Source organism: Heloderma suspectum, chromosome 4 (genome assembly GCF_057233095.1).
Source record: "Heloderma suspectum isolate Gila_16-S chromosome 4, 16-S_ref, whole genome shotgun sequence".
Classification (NCBI taxonomy): domain Eukaryota; kingdom Metazoa; phylum Chordata; class Lepidosauria; order Squamata; family Helodermatidae; genus Heloderma; species Heloderma suspectum.
Window position 1 is genome coordinate 58416514 of NC_139461.1, and position 20056 is coordinate 58436569.

Here is a 20056-nt window from a genome sequence, read left to right on the forward strand (position 1 = left end):
TTCAACACTGCTAATAATGCCACTGGTGACAACACCATGGGTTACATCTTCAAACACATCAAGGTTTTCTAGAGATCAAAGCACCAAATTTGTGGGATACATTTCAGAACATACCTGCTCCACATAATGCCTCACTGTACAATGCAAGTGCTGTAGTTTGCAGGGAACACTGAAGCATCTGGGCAGTATCTAAAGTGTGGCACAAATATAATGCACAACTGTTTCACAAATGTAACTTTAGTTGGATTCTTCTCTTGCACTTAGTTCAGAACCTAGATTCCACTAGCGCAACATCATTTGCGCTAATGGAATGACACAGTTGGATACTGCCCTCTGAGAGGAACTCCTCTCTCACTACGTATAAACTCATGAAAATGTAGGCAAGGGGGAATGGTTATCAGACCATGTAAGAAACAGCTTTGCTGATGCTATTTGGGTTTTGAAGCTTCCCCGCATTTGTTCAGACAAACCCCATTGAGAGGTCCACACACCAAATATGGCATGTAAACACCCAAGGATACCCACATACATAGATGGATGAGAAGCACCAAGGGGCAACCACAGAGGCACTAGTGCAACTAGGTAATTTTAGACCCCCAATTCAATGGTCTTACAGGGTTCCCCTTTAGATGGCCATGTGTATTATTTCAGTTGTGAAGCACACAATTAACATTTCTCTTTTCCCTCCCCCCCTACTGCTATTCCATGCTTAACAATTGCTTCAACATTCCAGATATGTTACAGCAAAAGAAGGAGAATGAAGAGGAGGAGGAGGTTTTCTAACCCATGATAATAATTTTTAAAAATCAAATAAATGCCATGAGTATATCTCATATACTATTTGGAAGTACTGAATTTATGAAGGGCACCAGCCTCAATCCAGTGCATGGCACATGGTATGTTCACACATTCAAAATCTAGCACCAGTGATCCCGTAACTAGTCACCACAGATTATTGATTTGTAATGTGTCCCACCATGGCAGCAATCTGAACGGACTATTTGCCTGATATTACTAATGGAGGTTACAGTATTGAGCAATTTTATCCTTGTATCAGGCCTGTGAAGTAGATTAAGCTACACAGGGAACTTTATAACTGAGCAGAAATGTAAATCCAGATCTTCCTGGTTCAGGTCCAATATGATATCCAGTATATCCCTTCTCCTTGCTGACTGACATACAGGTCTTCATATCTCAGTGTTAACATCACAATCGGCATCATCCTTTGCCCATTTGGAAATGCTCACCAACCCATCATCCTTAAAGGACCTTGGGGTTTTAAAATATATTTTACGATTCAGCCTTGGTGTATACTTTAGAGTCAAAAGGGTGATCCCTCCATGCAAGGAATCATACACCATGTCTATGTTAAGTTTTAAAACTCTTCTATTAAGTCTTATTAAAGTGTCCGATCCATGAATTATAACTTCACGGGCGAGCTTGTTAACCTCAAAGAGTAATGTGAGCCCACGTAAATCAGTGCTCAACAATAACAGATTATAGAAATAGCAGGGATGGGGAGGCAGAAAGAGAAGGCAGAAGGCCTCTGCTATCAGTGGATTTTGCACATTAGCTGTTGCAGGTTAGATTTTGCTGTCTCAACATGGATATTAATAGGATATAAAATTAATTACTGGAGAATGAAGCCTGAATGTAAGATCTAAACCTGGGCTCGATGTTGAATCTTAAATCTGAGCTTGGCATATATTGAAAACTTACATGAGGCCCTCTAAACTCTCCAATGTTCAGAAAGTACCATACATATTTCCTAATTTTACAAGGACTGAGAAAAAAGAACAAGTGAAGAACACCCCTTGGGACACCCAATTATGCAATATCTTGTTTGGTCCTACCTCTGGGTCTTGCTAACTCTTCTGCATTTGGGACTGCAGCACACATCTAGGACATCCACCAGTGCAGAAATACTGACAGATGCTGCAACAGCATCAGCCAGTCCAATGTCAGATCTGTCTGCCAATGCAATACAATTCACACACTGTCACCAGAATCCATGCCCAACTTGGATGATGGAGTACAGGCTTACAGCGATGGGCCTTTGGAAATCTTCGAAGAAATCAGATATAATTAACTGAATAAAATATGATTGAAGCAACAATTGAAAATGCATTGAGTTAGGGATATCTGGGTCATTCAAAAATATCTCTGTAATCATTTACAGATGATCCCCATTGTGGTACATATAAAATTACTATTTGTAACTTTCTGTTAAGAGAAGAATAGGCATGTTCAGAATAGTCATATAGCATAGCCCGGTTAGGACTGTACCACTTCAAAGTGTAGGGGTGGGATTGCATATTTGCTTCCCCACATTAAAAAATCCTTCCACATATAGAAAACTAGCACATGAGGGCAAGGTTTAGTTACAACCTGTCTTCCAGATACAATAGCTTATAGATACATATAGTTCTAAAAGACAGGGGAACATTCAAACAGACCTATGTGCTGAAGTCACAAAGTCTCTGTATGGCTGTATCCTGATTTAGGTCAAAGGCCCACATCACATTTTATGGTTCAGTTATATTTACCATGTCTACCCCACTGTTACCCTAGTGTTTTCCACAGTAAACTTGCAAAGGACAAATATATATTGTCAAAACTGCAATGCACATGCACTAAGAAGTCACAGCCACTTAGGATTTCCTAGCATGAATCCCCAAAATATTGAAGGAAACACCTATGTTCTTCACACTTTATATGTTGACTGCAAGAACCACTAGTCTAATACTGATATCACCACAGTAAACAGACTTGCAACATGAAAAAGTGATGTGGCCTGTCATTTGTTTGTATTAGGCTTATCAGGGGCGGGCAACTTGTGGGTCTCAAAATGTTTTGGCCTACAACTCCCATCAGTCCTAACCAACATAGCCAATGGTGAGAGGTAATGGAAGTTGTATACTAAAATATCTGGAGGGCCACAAGTTGTCCACCCCTACTTTATATCATGACAGGTGCTTTTTCAAAAAAAGCAATTTTAAAAAGATTAGGTTCTACATTATAATAAATAGCAGGAATAATTTCTATATACAGAGCAGTTAATGGAGCAATCCTATGCCCCCTCGAGAGCATCTGGGGGGACATAGGGTTGTTCAGTTTCCTGGCTACGAGATCGGGAACAGGACTCTGACCTCAGAGCCAGGCAACTGCACTCCCTGCCCCCTCCCCCTCAGAGGCAGCATGGAGAGAACCGCACCCGCTACCTCTCCACACTTGGAAAACAGAGCGTGGAGATGGGGGGGAGGAGTGTTCCTGGGGCAGGGAGGGGAGGAGACCTGGGCAGCAGCCATACGTGAAATCCTATGGATGCCCCATCTTCCTTCCCTCCCCTTCCCCAAAGCCTCTACTAGACGGCAAAATGCCTGTCCGGCTCAAAGACAGAACGGGAGGCGCTGCATATGATACTCGTAGGCCTCTGAGTTCAGAGGCTTATGATTAGCCAGGGCGCATCCTATAGGATTGCATTGTAAGTCTATGGCCTGTCTGACCTGCCTCTTAATGCCAGATCTATAGGAAAATGGGTTTACAGCAGAGGTGCAATCCTATACACATTTACCTGGGAGTAAACCCCATTAAACACCGTGGAACATACCTTTGAGTAGACATGTATAGGGTTGCAAAGTTTCTTTGAGCCAGGAGCAGCCTGTCTATATAAGCAAACTAGGCGGTTGCCTAGGGTGCCAAATTAAGTGAGGCACCAAATGCGAGGAAAATGATACTTTTTTTTTTTTTTAACGAAGACGTCATTATTTCAGTTCTTGTGTGTGCACAGAGGGAATATGACCAAGGCTGTGGAGGTGAACGAGGGTCTGATCGGAGATGGTGGGGCTCAGCCAGGCCACCCACCTGCCCGCCTTTGGGAACCGGTTCTCCCTCAGGCAACGCAGGATGTCCTTCTGCTCCGCTGCTGCTCCCAACTGGAGGCAGGGAGTGAGAGGCTCCCTCGAAAGCAGCCGCTTCCTTTGCCCTTGGAGGGCTGAGCCCAGGGGCTGGCCGTGCCTCATTGGCCACGTCGCCCCGAGGATGCAACCGGGACCCTTCTCCCGGGGACCCACCCTTGGGCGTTGTGGGTGGGACTTCTGTTCCTTCACAGAGCAGACTGCTGTGCTTGTCTCCTTTGCTGTTGTTTTCATCAGACCCTCTGTGCTGATGAAGCACTTAGTTAAAAAAAAAAAGAAGTCATGTTCTATTATAAACGATAATGTTTCTGCTTCCGAAGATGTGGTGGTGTTGGGTGCCACTCCTTTAAAGGGGAAGTAGGGGCAAAATGTTTCCCGTTTACCAAAAACCTCAGCCTAGACCTACCCTTTGGGTTTGGGGGTGGGGGCGCCAATTGCACGGTTCGTCTAGGGCACCAGTCGCTAGCAGCTAGTTCAGGGCTGCCCCTGCTTTGAGCTGATGAGCATGCAGAAGATGGAGGCATATGAGTGGGGCATATTTATTTATTTATTTATTTATTCATTCATTCATTCATTTCTATACTGCCCAATAGCCGAAGCTCTCTGGGTGGTTCACAAACATTAAAACCAAAACCATATGAGAAGCAAGGTCATGCTTTCCCAATTTATATTTATAAGAGCTGGCATCAGTCTTCAGGCTCCCTCCCTAAGGTCTCCATAAGATACATTTCCAAGAGGGGTACTGGATACTTCTTACCTCTATTGCGTCATCATATTAATGTGTGTGCACAATAGGCAGCATGCAGTGCAGTTGGCCATTTTACATGGAAATGAGCATGAGCTGTGAATAACATAAGCCTATTCAGACATTCTGAATAGGGCAAACATGAGACGAGAGGGAGCGTGCTGGCCCCGCCCCTCTCCTTCCTCACATCTGTTGCCCTCTACCCATGGATGGTGACTATCTGCAGAGAAGAGCCTCCTGTATCTGTGCAGGCTCTCCACATGAGCCAGAATTTGGATTTTCCACCACTCTGAAGGAGTGAGGCTCTCCTCTTCAGACAGTGGTGTTCCATGAGTAGAGGGCAATGGACATGAGGAAGAAGAGGGGTGGAGCTAGTGGCCTCCCTCTTGTCGTGTGTTTGCCCTATGCAGGTACAGAATTCCTGAATAGGGCTATAGTATAAGGTACGTATGCTTTTCTAATATATCTATGATTTATTTATTTTATTACATGTGTGTTCTACCTTTTCTCCAGGAGCTAAAGATCTCCCCATTTCTATCCTCAGAACAATCTTGTGAGATAGGTTAGGCTGAAATGTTGCAACTGGTCCAAGGTCATCCAGGGAGGAATGTGAGGCATTTGCTGGTCCTCCTCAGACAGCAAAATGTCCTGCGCCAGCCCTGCCTCTGTATGTTTGTGTGTCTGTTGTCCTGTCTGGCTGTCATGCCTGAATGAGGTGGTGAGTCCATCTCTGTCTCTTTCTTGAGTGAGTGTGTGTTTGTGAGAGTTTCTATGTGTGTTTATGTTTCCTGTGTCTATGCACTATATGCTGTAAAATGAGAAGCTTGTACTTGTATTGTTTGTTCATATTTACCAGCCTTCCCCAGCCAATACCCATGCTGGCTGGGGAGGATGGGAATTATAGTCCAACACATCTGGAGCATACCAGGTTGGGTAAGGTTGGTATAGGCATTTACATTGGTTCAACAGTGTCATCACTGATTGGAAATGGGGAGACAGAAGATTATTGATCAAATGATTCATGTCCCATATGCTCATATAAAATCAATATGAGTGAAAGTGGAGGCAGGGGGGAATTATTATCAACATCTGGAACTATTGTCAGTGCATTTGATGTAACATTTTTTAAAAAGAAAACTGGATGGAATAAAATGATTATTCAATCAATTTAAATTGGAATTTATTACTACCAGCTGACTATATATAGTGAACTGCCTTGAAGTCAGTCTTTGTTACTTAAATAATTTATTGCTAAGGCTGATCTAAATGTTCCACTGAACATTTTTGGCACAAAAAAGGAGCTTGGGAAGACTAAGACTTTTTTCTAAAAGACCCCCCAAAGCTTATCTTTTTCACGCTAGTTCACTGCGGAAAGTCACTCTCCTCATCAGCTGCAGCTTTGATGTCCTATTTCGGGGGCAGGGGGGAAAGCCCTTCTTCCTCCTAGTGACAATGATATCATCATTATTTTTCATCATCATCACCACCATCATCGATGATGATGGTGATGATGTATCACTTTCCACAAAGGTATCAAAGCAGTGAACATAAAATACAATGCTATCAAAACCACAACAAATATAACAATACAAATTAATCAGCAATAAAACTGCATACTCTACTGTGTGCTACAAACCATGATCAAGCAGCTGGTCAGATCTGGCTATGTGACAACATCACTGAGGGCAAACAAAGCTAATTCAGAATTAAGCAATAATTCCTTACTCTGAACTAGCTCCCTTTGAGATGCAGCACATAGCCAAATCTCATTGGCTCTGTAATGACATTCTGTGTCACTTTTTGAATTAAAACACAGTTGCAGAACCATTCTGTCTAGTGTGGAGAGGCAAAGCACTACTGAGGCTTTTACTATGCCTTTAATTAAATACTTCCTGAATTCCAGTTTAGTCCATTGTATTGCTTCTTGATGAGTGCAGATAGGGGAATAATGATGAAGAACCTATTAATTGCTCTTGAACAGCTTCTCTTACAGCACAATCCTATGCACGTCTACTTGAATTTAATGAGCCTCACTGTATCCAGCCATCCAGTCACTGAGCTGTGTGTGCCCAAATGAGGAAGCAAGGAGGAGGAGGGGGTGACGTTGACAGCAGGACACTAAACCCAGACCAATAGGCTGCAAGTAGAGTAATATAGTTTTTTTAAAAAAATACATTCCAATCCTTTTTGCCCATGGTCTCTGTCTGGCATCTAATCATTTTTTCAACCCTTACAGTACAATCCTATACATGTCTGCTCAGAAGCAAGAGCACTGAATTCAATGGGACTTACTCTCAGGTAAATATGCATAGGATCGCAGCCTTAATGTAAGGGTGCACTGATACCCTGCTGCCCGTGGAATCCCCCAGGACAGAGCTTACCTGGCGGCAGATGCGGTGGCGGCGGCTCCAGGGGCGGCGGCTCTGGCTGGTTTCCCAGCCACTGCCAGGTTGCTGCGGCCGCAATTGGCAGCCGTTGTAGCAGCCCCCATTTGCGTGGCTTCCTTTCTTCATGATAGGCTACGTAAATACTTACGTAGCAAGTATTTACTTGCTAAGTAACTACGCAAATACTTACGTAGCCACTACGCCATTTGCACCCCTGCTCTTTGCCGTGATAGGCTACGTAAGTATTTACACCATTTGTGGCTGCAGCAGCCTGGCCACAGCCGGAATTCCGGCTGTGGCCATCCCCGGCCGGCAGCTCCACGGAGTCGCTGCGGAGCAGAGCCAGCCAGGGAGGATTCCGTGGGGAGGGATGGAGCACCTCCCCCCCCATCGCCGATGCCCCAGAACAGACGGGTGAGTACATTTCATACATCCCTAATGACAACAAAAGTTCCTAAGTTGCCCTTTAGTGGCATGTGCATTTTTCAATAATGTCGTTGTGAAATTATTTTTAAAACCTGATTGATGAATTCTCAATATTTACTTAATCAAAATTATTCAGTGAGCAAGGGGAGCTTAGTTTCTGTATTCATGAATGAGAAGAATTTGCCAGTGTTATTCAGAAAACTACACAGAATTTTGGTTTTTGCAAAGATGGGACATCAGTCAGACAATGTAAAAGCTGACCGAGGGAGTAGTGAGTAAAAACTGAGTGAGTAAAAACTGTTCAGAGTTTTCATTTCATGCAAGTCTTCCAACATCTATGAAAGGTGCAAGAAAAACAACTAAAAAGGTGCCCGTGGTTTGGTAGCAAGCCAAATCAAACATCTCCATGGACAGTTTGCACAGTGTGATATGCAGAGTCAAATGTGTATATATGCTGGCATTGCTTTGTTTATGGGACGTGCTATATGCCAGTTTGATTTAGGAGCAGGCGAAGAGGGAGGGGGAAGTCTGCATTATTAACCCAGTTCTTCATCTCTTTGCATCTTCATGTATTTACTTTCAGCTGGGAAAGATGCTGGCTCAAAGATCCAATCAAAATATTTATCCAACACAGCACATGCAGCAGAGCCAGGACTTACCAAATGTAGTCCACATTTGCCTTATGATTCATCTGATGTTTTTATTCTCTTCCAGGTTTGCTTTTCTGTTTTCAGTTCTATAATGATTTGGAATGACAGTTCTGTAACAATTTGGAATGACAAACTGGGTTTACAGTAGAAATTTCTCCCCAAATAATTCCTTTTTTTAAAGAATAAAAAGGTAAAGGTGTCCCCAACCAGTCGTGTCCGACTCTAGGGTGTGGTGCTCATCTCCATTTCTAAGCCGAAGAGCCAGCACTGTCCGAAGACGCTTCCATGGCCGGCATGACTGAACACCGAGGTGCACGGAACGTTGTTACCTTTCCCGCCGAGGCGGTACCTATTTATCTACTTGCAATTTCTTAATTTCGAACGCTAGGTTGGCAGGAGCTGGGACTGAAGATGGGAGCTCACTCCGTCACGCAGCACTCGGTCTCGAACTGCTGTCCTACCGACCTTCCGGTCTGCAGTTCAATACCACATAATATATATATAGTTGAAAGGCATGACAGTGCAATAGAAGTATATGGATGAAGACGTTGGTTTAGAGCAAGGACAGGAAACCCATGGATCTAGGGCAATCCATGGATCTATAATTTCAAAAGCTCTCTGCAAGTGACCACTACAGACCTCCAGCAAGAGCAAACTGTCCCTCCTCCAGCAGCCTGCTGGGCAGAGAGAGAGAGAGAGAGATGGCCCCATCAACATAAGAACATTAGAAGAGCCATGCTGGATCAGACCAAGGGTCCATCAAGTCTAGGGGTATACGAACCCCACTTACCAGTCCGCTCAGGGGTCCGCTCGGGGGGGAGGCGATCCATCCCTTCCCCTGGAATCCTCCCTGGCCAGTTCCACTCTGCAGCAAATCCACAGAGCTGCCGGCCGGGGCCATCCGCAGCCAGACTTCCGTCCGCTGCCGGGCTGCGGCCACAAATGGTGTCCAGCATAGGGGGCACCATTTGCGTCCCTGCCCTTTGCCGTGATTGGCTACGTAAATATTTAAGTAGCCAATCACGGCAAAGGGCAGGGACATAAATATTTACGTAGCCAATCATGGCAAAGGGTAGGGACGCAAATGGCGTCTGCTATGCCATTTGCATGATTGGCTACATAAATATTTACGTAGCCAATCATGACAAAGGGCAGGGACGCAAATGGGACACCCCTATGTCGGATGCCATTTGCGTCCGCAGCCCGGCAGCAGATGGCTGCGGAATGAAGAGGATGGACCCGGACTGGCTGGCGCTAGGTAGGCTCCGTCCCGACCTTAGTTCATGGGGTGGCGGGGGGGAGCAGTCCATTCTGCCACGGACTTTGGGAGGCTGGATTCTTTAGAAATTCTAAAGAATCCAGCCTCACTGGAGTCCGTGGCGGATTTCTCCGCCATCCCTAATCAAGTCCAGCAGTCAGCTCACACATTGACCAACCAGATCCCCGTGGGAAACCACAAGCACGACATAAGTGCAATGGCACCCTCTCACCCATGTTCCCCAGCAACTGGTGTACATAGGCATACTGCCTCTGATACTGGAGGTAGCATATAGCCTGATGGACTAGTAAGCCTTCTCCTCCAGGAATTTGTCCAACCCCCTTTTAAAGCCATCCAAATTGGTGGCCATCACTACATCCTGTGGTAGCGAATTCCATAGGCTGTGTGAAGAAGCCCTTCCTTTTATCTGACCTGAATCTCCCACCAATCAGCTTCATGGGATGGCCCCGTGTTTTAGTATTATGAGAGAGGGAGAAAAATGTCTCCCTATCCACATTCTCCACACCATGGATAATTTTGTACACCTCTATCACGTCTCCCCTTACCCTCCTTTTGTCCAAGCTAAACAAGCCCAGCTGTTGTAACCTTCCCTCACATGGGAGATGCTCCAGCCCCTTGATCATTTCAGTTGCCCTTTCCTGCACTTTTTCCAGATCTACAATATATTTTTTTAGGTGAAATGACCGGAATTGTGCACAACATTCTAACTGTACACATTTAGCTCTGGCCCCACCTACCACTAGCTCCAGCACTAGTCTCTGTATGTGTTTTAATGATCCATGGAAGCATGATGAATATGTGATGGCAGACCTGGCACCAGCCTTTTGAAGGTCCTTGGACAAGACACCCTCCATGGACCCCTCCCTCAGCGACTCTACCTTCTCACCACCATGGTCACCAGCTGCTGTTGCTCCTCTTTCTCATCATTGCTACTATTTGCTTGCTTGAGAGGCAGGGAGCCAATGAACAAGTTACCAGTGTCATCTACTGCTCCTCCTTCTCACCACCTCCAATGTCAGGACCAGAGCAAGAGACAGGTAAATAAGCAGGTTGTGACAGTGAAGAGGAGGAACGACTCCAGGGTATTATTAGTGGGACCCTGCCAGGGTGTGGGCCTTCATCAGATGTCCAGCCATGCCTACTCTTGACTCCGTGTGATGATCTGAATTCAATGTATGTTGAGTAATACATCTGCACTAAACACATCTACCTTCAAAGTACTGCCATGGTTTTGAATTGTCAAGCTTCTATAAATACACCAGACATGCTAACTAACTAGCACCGAATCAAAAGAGGCTATTTATGTAAATAGCCTCTTTTGAAAATGGGCTTCAGGTATGTTTGCACATATCTGTAAATGCAGAGCTTTGACTCAAAGCCGTTATTGCACACTGCAGAACGAGCAAATGTATTTCATTATCCTCTCCTCCCAGATTCTTAGTACAACTTAATTTACTGTTAGCTTTAATTACTTCAGAATGATTAAATTCTCTTTAACACAGCAGTAAACATGTTGGAGCATTACTTCTGGCTTCCAAAGTCTGGTGGAAGAATTAACCTAACGTTGAAATAAATGGGATTTTACCTGTAGCTATCCCTTCTGAAGCTGTTTAATGAGGCAGATTTGAAATATTAATGGAGAATGTGGGTTCCAATTTTTTTTCTTTGTTGATGGAGAGTTATTCATACGAATGTTGTGTTATCATTTCAAAATGTTATTTGTGGGAAGGGAATGTGATAGCTCGCCAAGAACTACATTAGGTCAGCTGCCATGCTCTATAAACATATTACACACACCTTGCACAAACAAACTCTGGTGAGCTAATTGTCCAGAACAAAAACACTTGGAGAAAAGATTGGGGGGGGGGATTGAAAATTATTAATTGCATTGTTTTTAACCATTTCACCAATCTATTTCCAATATCCCAGTGCATAACTGGCTCTTCATAAAGGTCTCTGTAAGATTAACTTAGCTTTGTTAGGTCCAAAGAGACTGATTGCTACATAAAGTCATGCCACACTGGAGGCTTTTTACTAACCACATTGTAAACTATGAGGTAACTTGGCAGAAGAGAGGCACATGTTGTATACAGAGATTATGACAGGTGCAATAGCCAATAAAAACAAACTAGGATATTTCATGAATTTTTTTCAATTAAAACAGAAAAGAAACAAAAGCAAGCTAGGGGAGAGTATACAGTTATATTAAGCTTCTTTAAGAACATGCAACTGAAACAATCGCATATTCCTTCCTGGTTTACTCTTGCCCACACACCCTGCCCCTTCTTCTGTTGCAACCTTCCCTACACTGGTTGCCCTCCAGATCTGTTGGACTGCATCTCCCATAATTCCCAGTCAGCCTGGCCCGAATTATGGGAACTGCAGTCCAACACATCTGGAAAGCAGGTTCAGGAAGGCTGTTCTATTGTTTCCCTGTGCTGAATTTTAGACTGTAAGCTCCTTGGATCAGGGACCAGTCCTTTCACACTTTGTAAAGCACATGCTCACTGATGGCACTATAAAAATAAATAATAGCAACTATGATAATTTCCCAGCAGTATTAATAATTTTTTCCCTTGTCTTATACCTCCTATTTATATCATCTCTACCTGCCTAAACCTAGCAAGATATGTCAAGGAATTCATAGAGGCAATATCTGACATTGTAATCATTCATGAATCAATGGCTGATGCCAATTCCTTTCCAAGATGTAGACATTATGCCTTTTTGTAGCAGCCAATTCACTGAAATTAATTCACTGATATCTATCTTGATTTAGCCCTTAAGATATCCTAAAAAGCCAATGTAACAATCCAATGGCACCAGATCTTTTCTTAATTATATTGCCAATTTGCAGAAGGTTACAATGGCTTGTCATAGCAAATTGATGGTGCGCATACTTTTCATGTAAAAAATTCCTAGGTTCTAATCCAGCATTGTCAGGTAAAGGATCTCAAAAACAGCACAGCTCAGAAAGATCTCTGCCATAGGTCCTGGAGAACCACTGCCCATCAGGGTGGGCCGTATGAGGCTAGAGGACTCTTGGTTTGACTGTTGGACCAAGTCAAAGCCTGTTCATATAGCCATTTACTATGAATTTGTTTTCAAAAAGTCAGATTCAGTGGAGGCTGATGGCCCCAATGTCAGTGGGGCAGTAAATCTGCTTCGCACCTTGGATAGCTCCTTTAGAGTTCTCACTGGTTCTGACTGAAACCCAGAATAGATCCACTGCCCCACTGACTAGTAGAATAGTCACCAGCCTCCACTGGTCAGATTCAAATTTCACCGTAGGATCTTTACACATGCAGAGCAGCTGATTCACTTTAACAAATCCATATTGGATTTCGCTACAACCATGCACTTTACCACTGGACATCTGTGTAATCAGGTGCAGGCTGAGAATTTCTGGCCAGTTGCTGTATCTTTCCACAATTAATAATGTAGTTTTCCCAGTCTATTTAGGATTTGGGGTTGTTTTAACACACACACACACACACACTGTATAATTTGAGAGGAAATAAAAGTGGGAAGAAACAAATAAGAAATCTTAAAACCCTATTCTTAACATATTTCTCAGTACCACAAACTATTCGTAAGAAAATAAGAAAAGCTCTGCTGGATCAGACCAAAGGCCCATTGAATAATAAATGTTATTTGTTTATTTATAACATTTGATAAGCCACTCTTCAACACAAAGTTCCCATAGTGGCTCCCAGTAAAAAAAGCAAAAAGGAAAAAAAGATAAAACAGCAATAACTTAAAAATTCGTACTAGTTATGAAAATAAAGTAAGAGCCTAACCAGATAAAATTCTGGTTGAAAATACATATCTAAAAGGCTTCGGAATATTACAAGATTTTCACCTGGCAGAGAAAAGACAATAAACTCAGCACCAAATGCATCTCTTGGGAAAAGAGTAGCAAAGTATGTGTGTTAACATGGGAATGAATGCCCTTTGCAAAATCAATAATTCAAAAAGAATGATGAACAGTAGGAGCAACAGAGCTCACATGTGTAGCCGCGAACATGCCTCTTATTTATTCATTCATTTGATCACCATCACCCCATAACAGAAGTTTCCTCATCAGCTTACAAATCAATTAACAGTGCAATCCCATACATGTCCACTCAGTCCTTTACATGTCCACTCAATGGGAAGGAAGCGCCATTGTGTTCAATGAGGCTTACTCCCAGGTAAGTGACTATAGCAGGGGTGCAGAACTGTTTAGAGGTGGGAAGCCAGATTGCCTCCCCCAGGCCCCCATGGGACACATGACATCAGGGGGCACGGCACCAACCCTGATGTCTCATGAAGGGCCAGAAGTCACCCCCTTTTTTTCTTTTTTCTTTGTGCTGCAAGGAGGCACCACGCCTCACCCCAGCACGGAGAAAGGGACCTAGGCTGCCCTGCTTCCCCACTAAGATCTGAAATTGGAGGTAGCAGCAGGGATGGGGGGGCAGGTGTTGGTACTCGCCCATGCCAAGGAAAGCAGCCATTCTTTCCTGCATGGGTGAGTCCCAACATCCAGGCCAGCCCACATCACCATTGCTGTCTCTGATCTCATGTTGCCTACTCCTGATTTAGAGTGAGTGAAGCCCCATCTAGAACAAGCTTGATCCAGGTGGACATACCACCAACCAAGTACCTCCATCTTGTCTGCATTGTGTCTCAGTTTATTCACCCTCATCTAGCCCATTACTACCCCCAAATACTGTTTGGTAGCCTTATCTCTTAGGGTACCTGGATTCAAAGAAACATAGAATGGTAGGGTTGGAAGGGGCCTATAAGACCATCAAGTCCAACCCACTCCTCAGTGCAGGAATCTAAGTCAAAGCATCCCTGACAGAAGGCTATCCAGCTTCATCTTAAATGCCTCCAGTGTGGGAGAGCCCACCACCTCCCTAGGTACTGGACTCTCCCACTCCAGAGAGGAAGAGGCGAGCCCACTACCTCCCTAGGATTCCTTCATACTGAAGTGGAATGAGCCCTGTGTAAATTTCTTTCTTTCTGAACAGCCATAGTTTTAAAAATTGGCACAGTGTGAACATGACATGATGCTTTCCAATGACAATACATTCTTGGGGTCTCTGCCTCAGCCACTTCGATTCCAAACCTTTGTTTTTCCCAGCTATGCCTTTGACAGCAGTTCAACTTCTTATTTAATTGCAAAGAAGATTTATAGCTTGGGACCCATTGGGTTGCATCCAGACTTAGGCCACATCTATATGGCACCACTTTGACACCCCACCCTGTCGCAACTATGCAGCAATGTGGCTTCGAGTCAGCATGTTCTGCAATACACTCGCAATGTACTGCACGCTTCCCTTACAGACTCGCGTTCCCTTGGGGGGGGGCATTTTACTGAAATGCACAGCTGTGCAGTCCCGTGAGTGCAGGGATGTGACACTTCAGTGACTGTTTTGTATTTGAGGGGCTCTGCTGTGTCTTTCTATCCCCTTTCAGTTAAAATGTATTTTGTGCTCCTTCATTTCTGCACCATCAGTTTGTCAGTTCCCCAGCCTGAGAATCTCATGATGGTTCGCACTCACAAGCATGAGTGCTTCGTGCCTAGCCAACACTCCGAAATGGTGGCCGGAGCAATGTTGCTCCTTCCCCAAGACCCCCCACCCCCAGCCCTTGGGTACTGAGTCCACAACCGTTGCAAAGATACGAAGCTGCAAAACTGTGCGAAAGTGTGATTAACTAGATGAAAACACCCCTCTGTGCCTCTGTAACTGCACATCTGCAAAGGGATGGGGGGAGTAAAGGGGCATCACAGAGTGACGCAGGCACTATGCATGCCTACAACACGCCCACTGTAAAATGTGAAGTCGGTTTGGGGAACGAACAGACGGCCTCAACCGTGGGGGAACCCGCAGCAAACCCAAAAAATCACAGTAAAATTCCTCCTTGGAAGTCCGCATTCTCCGGGCGAAAACCATGGATGGCTGTGAAGTCACAACTGAGTCATATATCATGAGGGACCCTGACTCGCACCTGCCCCAGAGTAAAAGCCCGGTGTAGATGGCGCCTTAGTCATACTTAGAGTAGACTATATTGATATCAGTGGGTCTAACTCTAAGTATGACTAAATTGGGAGCCAACCCAATGGTAAATCAAAATATCTAAACTGTGGAAAGCTCATTTATTTTTCCCTTGACTAAAATAATTGGCCAGTTTTTACATCAATAACCCACCATATTAGATTGCCAGGAGCCATTTGCCCAGAAGCAGCTGCTGACATATTGGTCAAACAGTTAGACCATCCTTTCCCAACCTGGTGCCCTCCAGATGTGTTGGACTGCAGCTCTCATCATTCCCAGCCAGTTGGCTATGCTGGCTGGAAATTATGGGAGTGGCAGTCCAACATATCTAGACGGCAACAGGTTGAGGAAAGCTAAGTTAGAGGATGTGCTCAGTGGTGCAGGTAGGATTGGGTTAAATCCATTCGGTCTGTGTTTCATAGATTGTCAGGTGCCTTTTGCTCCATCATCTGCTCATCGACAGAACTGGATTTTTTATTTTCCAAAGTTGCACAAATTTGCATTTATACAAATTTATACCTGCGCAAATGTACAAATCCCTGCAAATGTGCACATCCCCCAAAATGCACATTTTCACCCTTTAGCCCATGGGGGAAATGCACATTTTTGGCTGTTTTTTTTTTTCCAGCACTAAATTTGTGCAAAATTTGGGAAAGTTAGAAAAATGGTCTGCAAATCCACAGAATCCGCCCAACTGGGGAAAAGCCAATCTTCTGTGGAATCCACAGGTCAGATTCATAAAAATCCAAACTCATTTGATTCCATTGAGGATTTCTCCGACATTCCTAGGTAATTTTACTAGGTAGTAAACCTTGGACTTAATGGCCTAATGGGGGGTGGGGGGACACCATGTGTTATTACTTCAGTTGGAAAGCACATAGCAAGCGTTTCTCTTCACCCCCAACCATCATTAAATGCTTTACAACTCCATCTACATTTCTGATATGTTAGAACAACAAAATTGTCTGCCAGCCCTGATTAAAAAACAAACAAACAATACTCTGGGCATGTGCAGTTTTGCATTTTAAACTTACTTAAATCATAGCACCATCATAAGAATAAAATGGAGTTTGCTTCTGCTGCCCTCATTACCTGTCAATCTCCAGGTGGTCATTTGGGGGTCCCCTGGGCTGCAGGGGACTTTGGCCCTCAAGTCCAACCCTAGCTGCACCACTGAATGTGCCTCAACCTTGGCCTGTGGTGCTTTCTATGGTTCCTTACCTTACCTCACTTTTGACTCTCCCTCAACACAAACATCCCATGCACCCTACCCGATCAGTTTGCTTATTGTCTGCTTCGTGTTGGCCCTTCTACTTTCTCCCTTATCCAGTTATGCCACTTATGTCCTGGCTCACTCTGATACATGACACCACTTTAGATGCAATCCTGCACAATTTAAATTAGGAGGAAAGTACTTCAGCAGGATGGGGATCGCACAATTTGACACTTGTTTTTGTGAACAGCGATATGATTTGAGTGGCTCATCACATGTTCTACAGCTTGGGAACTTGAAACATCTAGCTCTCAGCTAGATCCTATACAATCCAACTGAACTTTAATCCTATAAAAAAATAGCATTAGCCCTTTTTTATGATTTTTGGTCTGTTTCTACTGTCTGTCCCCCAGTCCCATTTAGCTGTTTTGTAATTGCTAGTGTGTGCCTCTGTAATATCATGTATCAGCCCCCTTCTGCAGATGTAAATACTTCCAGTTGCTTCTGTGTCCAGTTCCTTTAGACCTCCCACTTGTACTTCTCCATGGGAAATAAACAGAAAGAGAACAGGAATGTTGGCCTGTAACGCTAGGTGGAACAAAATGGGATATCAAAGTGCCACTCTATTTTTCCACTGCATGGTTCCATTTAATATGTTATGCTTCACAAAATGTGCACAACTCCACCTAATATTCACAGTTAACAAATCACAGATATGCTGTAGATGTGAGCAGATTCATGATCTTTGAACTTACACTAGTTTGCAAAAACATAAGCATCCCACAACCAATACTTTACCTCAGATGTCACAGCATCAAGTCTATTTTATATTCCATGAGTTTCACATTAGGATGGAATTCCAGTTGGAAAATCATTGGGGTTTTCAGTCTTCCGAGGTTTGTAATGTGGCTATGCTTTAACACCAAAAATGTTTTTCTTTAAAGTTGGATATCCACACTTATTCTATTGGTAAACCACTTGGTTGCTGAATTGAGATTTTATTCACCACTGGAACAAATATCTTACCAAGGATACACTTACTCAGAAGCCACATGAGAGAACCATTCACAGGCGGTATCAGCCGAAGCTAAGTTGTTTGAGTTTTGTTTTGTTTTTAGGATGCGTGTTCAACCTGGAAAATGTGTCTCTTAAAAATTTAAATCAATATTTTCCTTCCTTCTGTGTAGGCCACTACTTACAATCGAAGAACCATTTCATCGCTCTGATCATCTATTGCCTGGGGTGTGCACGCACGCATGCACACACACACCTATTAGGAGACTGTCATGTTAGGAGGCTGATGCTGAGCTCTTCTTATAGACAGACACACTACTTATATGTAAATGTGTGTAAATAACTCTTTAATAGGCATGACTAGAGTTTGAGGGGAAACTGAAGTAGCAAAGCTTAGTACAAGATATATGCATGCTTTGAACAGTACAAAGAGATTTTCATTCTAGCAAGAAGACTGGCAGCTGTCTTCACTGATAAATGCAAGTACATCTCTAGGACCAGCCCACCCATGAAGCAGGGTAAGGCACCTGCATCAGGCAGAGGGGCAGGAAGAACAGCAAATTGCATTGCTCCCCCCCCCCCACACACACACAGAAGGATCCACCACTACCACCTCCAGCACGTGGTCTGGAGAGTCCTGCCAGCCGTTCTCCTGCCATGGCATTTGCCACAGTAAGAGTGGCCAGCAGGACTCTCTAGAGCAGCTGCCAACCCTCTGTTCGCCTCATTACAGATGTTTACCATAATCACATGACAGGTTGTGAGGAACTGCACAATCTCAGGGGCGGAGCTAAGCCCAGCTGTATCCGTGTTACTTCCAGCAGAGTAACGGTTGAATAGGGCTCAAGTCATACTCTGATCTCTCCTTAGGCAAGGCCGATGGCTAAAAGAATGATGGTACTGCAGGTCTTGCCATGTTACCTGGCCTGGTCATCCAAATCTTTAGCAATATCTCTAGAATAGCTGTGATACAATAGCACTGCTAGCATGCACACCCTGACCAAACTGTGAATACATGCACAGCTGCTAGAGTTGTGCTTACATAGTCTTGACAGAAAATTGGCAGTCAGGCCGATCAACTGTTCAGCAGGGATGGAGTAGAGCAGGTGTGGGCAACTTGTGGTTCTCCAGATGTTTTGGCCTACAACTCCCCTCACCATTGAACCATACTAAGAATCATACCAGTGAGAATCATAAGATAAAAGCCTTAACCACTAGAGTTATGTGTCCTGCTTCACATAAAAGGCTGGAGGCCAGCAGTCAAATTGCTGGTTGGCTCAAATCAATATATGAAATTCAGAAACCAGAATTTTGCCAGTGTTAACATCTTGCTGGATTGCTCAGTGGCATGCAAAACTGTGCTGATTTGATCAAGTGAGGGCTAAACTAGATGTGACCTCTTCTGATGTTGCGGGGGGGAGCTAAAAACTGCCATCGGGGGCCTTGAATTGGATTGAGGCCATAGTGTTGGGGAAGGGAGAGTTCTCTTTCACCCGTGCTGTTTCCCTGATTGAAATCATACATACACCAAAGCTGCTATTAGCAGTGCAGAGATTTTTTCCCTCTACGGGTAACAGCAGTTTTGGGGAGTGGGGGAGTTTCATCAGGGAAATAACATAGGGAGAAAGGTTGAACCCCTCCTTCTAGTGCTGCAGCACAGATAAATCCCCCTCCGTACTCCCAGTAGCTGAAAAGAAAAATATATTGGAGGATCCAGTCATCTCTCCCATTTCATATCTGATTTGGCCCTAAGACCTTAGCATAGGCCCAACTAATAATGTGCACTAGAGCAGTCGTCCTCATAGTCATGAGCAGTCATAGATAACATGAGAGCCAGTGTGGTGTAGTGGCAAGAGTGTTGGACTGGGAGCTGGGAGATCCGGGTTCTAGTCCCCACTCAGCCATGGAAGCTCACTGTGCGACTTTGGGCCAGTCACAGACTCTCAGCCCAACCTACCTCACAGGGTTGTTGTTGTGAGGATAAAACAGAGAGGAGGAGGATCCTGTAAGCCGCCTTGCAAGAGGAAAAAAGGCAGTATATAAATGCAATAAAGAAAGAAAGAAAGAAAGAAACACAGGCTGAAGCAACTCTTTTGGCTTTGCTCTTTATCTTGTATCTTTATCTTTGCATATCCTGGTATGATATAGTCTGGAACAACACCTCTGATTAAAGGTGCAATCTTGTGCATGTTTAGACAGAAAAAGTCCTACAACTCCCAGCATTTCCCAGCCAGCCATGCCACCTGGGCAATGATGAGAGTTGCAGGACTTCTCTCTGTGTAAACATGTGTAGGATTGTGCCCTAAGACTGCAAACCTATTCACACTTACCTAGAAGTAAACCCCATTGAACACAGTTGGACTTACTTCTGAGTAAAAATG